The sequence below is a fragment of the Macrobrachium rosenbergii genome, chromosome 53, assembly GCF_040412425.1.
Source record: "Macrobrachium rosenbergii isolate ZJJX-2024 chromosome 53, ASM4041242v1, whole genome shotgun sequence".
NCBI classification, from domain to species: domain Eukaryota; kingdom Metazoa; phylum Arthropoda; class Malacostraca; order Decapoda; family Palaemonidae; genus Macrobrachium; species Macrobrachium rosenbergii.
In genome coordinates, this window is record NC_089793.1 from 52,213,934 (window position 1) to 52,219,933 (window position 6,000).

The 6,000-nt window shown below is 50.0% G+C and overlaps 1 protein-coding gene across 3 annotated transcripts in view; it reads right to left on the minus strand.

Moving 5' to 3' along the window:
* LOC136834463 (oocyte zinc finger protein XlCOF6-like) overlaps positions 1 to 5,514 on the minus strand; it is a 48,872-nt gene extending 43,358 nt beyond the window's left edge. For 2 of the 3 annotated variants that reach the window (XM_067097065.1, XM_067097067.1), the window contains exon 1: positions 5,379 to 5,507. The gene's annotated coding sequence lies outside the window, so the exon portion shown is untranslated. Of the gene's footprint in view, positions 1 to 5,378 lie in introns of all 3 variants that reach the window. The other variant, XM_067097064.1, reaches the window with a different exon arrangement.
* Positions 5,515 to 6,000: the final 486 nt, after the last annotated feature.

Sequence of the window (6,000 nt, forward strand, 5' to 3'; positions counted from 1 at the left end):
CACCACCAGCCAAGACGGATCCAGTCCCTGGGACAGTGTTGCAGAGGACTTCAAGGGATATCCAGCTATATCCGTTGCCGCTCGGTGAGAAAGCCTGTGCTTGCAAGGAAAGCTGGAAAGTCTCCCAGTCCTGAACACACAGGGATGTACTGCCTCAAGAACCGCTTCTTGTGTAGCTGCACAGGAGGATGGGTCAAGCGGAATTCTTCTCGATGCCTTGGCAATCAGGTCGGATGAAGGCGAAGTCTTCAAGTATTTGTCTGTAACTTGGGGTGACCAATGTTTGTGAACCCCTAGCGAAACGGACAAATACGGACGGAAAAAATGTCGATATCGAGTTTTCACCAAAAGACAGCATGCCTCAACAAAGCGGCCCCTGGTCTGGTATGAAGGAGCGAGAAAACACTGCCGACTTGTGTGCAGGAGGCAACAGAAGGACGGTAGGGATTTCTCAGTCCAGCAGTCTCTGCATGAATCTTCGTGAAGAAAGAGTGAGCAGCATGTTCTGTCCCGATCACTCAAACCTGAGGCCAGGCTTGCCTACCAATACATCCCCACCAGGAATGCATCTGGTTAATTGAGCTGTCGAGTGTGCAATAGAACAACACTCGAGTACCTGCAAGCGTCGAGATGAAACAGGGGGAAAAAACGATTGCCTTTTGTTTGTCGACAAATGCCACTACTGTGGTTTTGTTGTTCAACGAAACCAGTGAGGGCTGCAAAACCCATCCTGAATTCTCGGACGGCCAAAAGGCTGCCCTGACCCCAGGACGGTGACGAGAAGGTACTAATCGTCTCGGTCACACAAATTCAAGACAAGGTCTTACCAGTGTGCGCCTATTCCTCAATCTGTGAATCCGTAAGTAGACACAAGATGTGAGGGGAATATGCAAGCATATTCGAAGGTTCCTTCAATCAAGCATTAGCCTAACTCTTTCCTCATACCTCGAAGAGGAAAGAACGGGGAAAAGGAAGCAGACTTCCATTTTCCATCATGGGGAAGCTTCTGCAAGATGACAGGGTACCGAGGCAATTAGCTCTAGCCGGCTGGCATTTCCCGAATCAGGAGCACGGGAGAGGTGGAGGGACGAAAGTTCGATGGAAAGAATTGCCGAGACCTAAGGGAAATAGATACTTCTCCTGAAGGGATTCATTCCCAGGTCTCGGCAATGTCGCTGCCAGTTCCAGAGACTCGATAAGTATCCTTTAGTCCAGGCATCAGCAGTTGCAATCTTCTTCTGAAGCCTAGGACTTCTTAGCTAAGGAGTTGAGGGGGGTCTGGCTTGAACTCAAGGTCGAGTTGAGATGACTAAGACCCAAAGTTCTTGGCCATTGTCCAAAGGACAAGTCAGTGCCCTGGTGGGAACCTTGATTACCGGGGTATCTGGCAAATCTCTGAAAGAGAAAGGCAGAACCAAGTAAAGGTTCGTTCCCAAGGGTCGAGCCAACTCAGGACTTACGAAACCGGAGATCCAAATTGGGACAAAGTCCTTCTTCTTAGCACCAGAATTGCCCAAAAAACTGCAGTCGGCAAGACCCTCCGAGGCAAGAAGAATTCATACTCTGTCGAGGCAGGGGTGGAAGCTTGGTGTCTCGACATGAATTAACTCCTTCGAAGAAAAGAATTCATCAGGTCGAGAACGCTCTCGGAAGCCAGGACTGCGGCGGTCCCTGACACTCTCGGCCCCTCGGAAACTGCAAGGGTTGCGAGTGATGAAGGTTATTCATTGGAGGAGCCGCGGTCCTGTCGCGGGGATCCTCGCGCCGATGAATTGGCGCGAAGTTCCCCTAGAACACGGGGGCGATCGTAACTTGAAGAGGAAGACCCTCGCTGTTTCCGATGCGTGAAACTCCTGTACCTCTTCCCTTGGAGGGAGACCTTGACAGATCCCATGAAACCCTCCTCGGCTACCTGGTTATAATACGAGAGAATCGGGGGACCGATACCCAAAGCACGCAAGGCAGCCGAACACGAAAGAAAATTTTGTCAGTGCTCTCTCTGTCTGTCTCGCGCCTCTCGGAACAACCGAGAGGAGAAGAGAACAGGTGAGGAGAAAAGAGTATCCCTACCTGTCCTGCCAGTATGATAAGCAGGAGAGGCGGACCGTGAGCAATAATCAACCGAAGGAGATTACTGCCACACGGGGAAAGAAGAGCACTTGTGCCGTGGCAAAGCGCTTTCCTGGGTAGAGCAAAAAAGTTCACTCGAACATAGCCGAGAACCCGAATCGGAAAAAACCGAGTAGGGCCGAGCCAATCAAGCGAACGCGATCCAGCTGGTCGGTATGCGGCGGACTGGGAGGCAGGCGGGCGAGCGAGCGAGTCGAAGTCGAGCGAGCCGAGCCAGTCTGGCAAGCCAAGTCGAGCCGAGCCAGTCTCGTAAGTGCGACCGTGGGCCGAACCAGTCTTAGACGGAGACTTCCAAGACTGGCAACGAGGGCATGGCCTCGAGAGGCCGCGCTCTCGCGGCCCCCGAAACGCAAGATCCCACAAGAGAATGCGAATTGGTCAACGAGAGAAACTTGTCTCCCGGAAGAGAGTCAGTCCCTTAGAAGTCCCGCAAGACTCCCAAAGTGAATCTCTTCCCTGCTTCTTCGGGTGTTCGAACCGAGAGGATCGAGACACCAGGCTGGGAACCCGACCGAGCACTGGCAAACACTCGGGGGCCGCTTGCAGTGCTGGAAGGAAGAGGAACCAAGACACCTGGGTGCCTCGGCCCTTTCTCTCGCACTGCTCCCGAACTGGGCCCAGGAAAATCTCTCCAGACCAGATCGGGATACTCGATTTTCCATAGAATCTCGAGCACTCGAAGCGGCTCGCGAACGAGCGCCCGAAGCAGCCCCCATCTTAGAGGCGGAACCTCTAAGACTCGGGAACGGGATCGCAAACTGAGGTCTGCGCGCCCGCGGCTTCCGAAACACAAAACCCACGGCTATGCCAATCAGTTTCCTAACCCGAAGGTCGGGAAGAGCCAACGAGAGACCCACTGCCTCCTCGGAAGGAAGCAGTCCCTAGACGTCCAAGGGCATCAAGGGCAAGAAGCAGCATTCCTTTCCTTCGGCCGATGGAGGTCTGTCCGATTCTCGGGACCCCCTTGGACCTCGGGAGAGGAAGGGAAGACGCAGCAGAAGACGAAATCGAAGATAAGATGAAGAAGACAGCGGCTACTTCCACAGGACGGCTTCCTTCACCTCCACTCCGACATCTTCTACAGGATGGTGGACACGAAACATCGTAACCTCCAAGGTAGTCTGGCAGGAACACAATGGACGCAGCCAGGACACCACCACCAGGAGAAGCATGATCAGGACACCCGATGCAGGAGCTACGGCAGCAATTCGGAAGGCAGGAGCTACTGCAACGGCCAGGAACATCACCTCAACAGTACCACTTCCTACATCTTCACGCCGACATCTTCTACAGGATGGCGGAATCGTAACCTCTGGGGCAGCTGGCAGGAACGCACGGAGGCGGCCCGGGCAAGACCGCCAGAAGCGGCAGGAATGATCAGGACAGCCGATGCAGGAGTTACGGCAAAGGTTCGGCGAGCAGGAGCTGTGCAACGGCCAGGAACGTTACTTCCACAAGGTGACTTCCTTCCCTTTCACGCCAACATCTTCTACAGGATGGCTGACATCGTAACCTCCAGGGCAGCTGGCAGGAACACAACAGGCGGCCCGGGCACGATCACTAGGAGAAGAAGCGGGCACGATCAGGACATTCGATGCAGGAGCTACGTTAGCGGTTCGGAAGGCAGGAGCTACTGCAACGGACAGAATGTCATTTGAAAGTCACCAGAGGTGACAGGAGGCGATCAGGGCGGCTGCGGCAGGAGACCAGGAGAGCAGCCCAGAGACTGTCGTCAAGTTGACAAGAGCATAACACAGGGAACAGCAGGAGCAGATGGACTACAGATACGCAGGAAGCATTGCAACAGCATATATGAAAACCAGCAATGACAGCGATCGATCTACATCAGCGGGAACAGAGTCAGAGCGATCTCGACGTGGAAATATGTCATCTAATCAGGTATTGTGGTCGATCCTGAAGCAACACTGAATGAATGTCGGGACTGCTTCATGCAAGATATTCTTGATATATCCAGCCAACTACTGCTGTGTCTGCGATGCTCACTGTCAACCTGAAAGAAAAACAAAGATGATTAGTAGAGGAGGCTCCTCCGCTACAAGGGAAACAGCCCTACGCAGCGGGAGGAGGTACCTAGGCGAGGTCGCTCGATTGCTCCCCCTCCCCGGTCTTCGCCCGACGAGCGGCGAAGAGGGCAAAGGAGAGATCTACTAAGGGGAGAAGGAAGAACCTACGGGAAGAGAAAAAAAGGACAGAGGGAGGCCACCAAGGGGCGCCGTGGAAGCGGAACTTATTGACGACGCCCGTAATCTCTCACTCGGCCCGCAAATCTCTAAGCACAGGCAGCGAGCAACACTCGGCATAAGTAGGATGAAATTAGTGATGCCCCTTACACACGGAGGGCGGAAGCCCAAGAAGGGAACTAACTCTTACGTCCCGATGGATGTAGGGGAGTGAAGATATTGCGTCCCAAACTACATCTCCGAAAGTACAGGGGCGCCTCCAGTATTTACGTAAAGGGCCGCTGGAGAGAAGCATTACCACTTGGTCACGCTACTCCAGTTACGCCCTTGGCCGTCAAACCCCAAGACACAGCAGGGAACGACGGCTTACGCAAGGTTATCACAAATCGTGGGTTTTTTATATATAAAAAAAAATACAGAAAGATCCCAACGGGATAACGAGAGCTTAACGACAGTCAGGCAGAGAGAACGAAAACGCGTCAGCAATGCATGACGGCTGAAAGCAAGCAGGAATCCTTACGTCCGGGCAGGCGGGGATCCCCGCCCCCCGGACAGTAGTTAACTGCCTAACCACCTCGTTTGAAGTTCAACGGCCGTTTCCAGCCCACGCCTTAAAGTAATCCCCTAATGTAAAGGACCGACGGTTTGTACATCGTGTCGGAACAAGCGAGTTTCCTTCACCGGGGGGCTGGGCGGCTCCGCCCCGCCCCCCCCAGCTAAGCAGCAAAGTTAAGTAAGTTCGTATTAGTATTAGATGATAAGTTTCCTCAGCCGATCCCCTTCTTTAACATGAGCTAATGCCTTGCCAATAGGCGGAACCATTCCTTAAACGAGTACCTGGCTGTTTGACCTTAACTTCAATAACTTCAATAACTTCTTTAACCTTAAACGTTATTTAAATCATGAAAATAACGGAAATAACGCTTTAATTAAGCCGAACGATTTTACATTCGCCATCGTATCCAAAGGGTCGAGGCGGGAAAATGTCTCTCTTATTTCAACCATATTTAACTTTAAATATCAATTTTCACACGATTTCTAACTCACCAATTCAACCTCGATCCTTGATTTACATCGGCCGACCTTTAAATCGATCATTCAGTCAATATTTCCAGTAGAAATTGACTGGTTTTTGTGACTGGTTCCGTTCCGGCGAAACTTCAAAACAACTGTTTGTTTACATGAGGCCAATTTCCACCGAAGAAGGGATTTTAGGTCATTTTATATATATATATATAAAGTTAATATATATAATTTTTGAGTCATTTCTAGATTAATTTTTGCGTTTTTTAATATTTTATATATATATAAAGTTAATATATATAATTATATTAAGTTATTGTAATATAAAATTGCTTATTTTTACTTGTAAAGGTAATTAATAAAGCATTTTCGGCTACGTACATATTTTCTACCGTTCTCAATAAGGCCAATTTTGCACCGAAGGTGATTAGGCCCTTTGTTTGAGTCATTTCTAGATTAATTTTTACGTTTTTAACATTTTATATATATAAAAAGTTGACAAATATAATTATATTAAATTATTGTAATATAAAATGGCTTATTTTTACTTGTAAAGGTAATTAATAAAGCATTTTTGGCTGCGTACATATTTTCTACCGTTCTCAATAATTTAGGTATTTATATGAGTCTCTGGGCCAATTTCCAC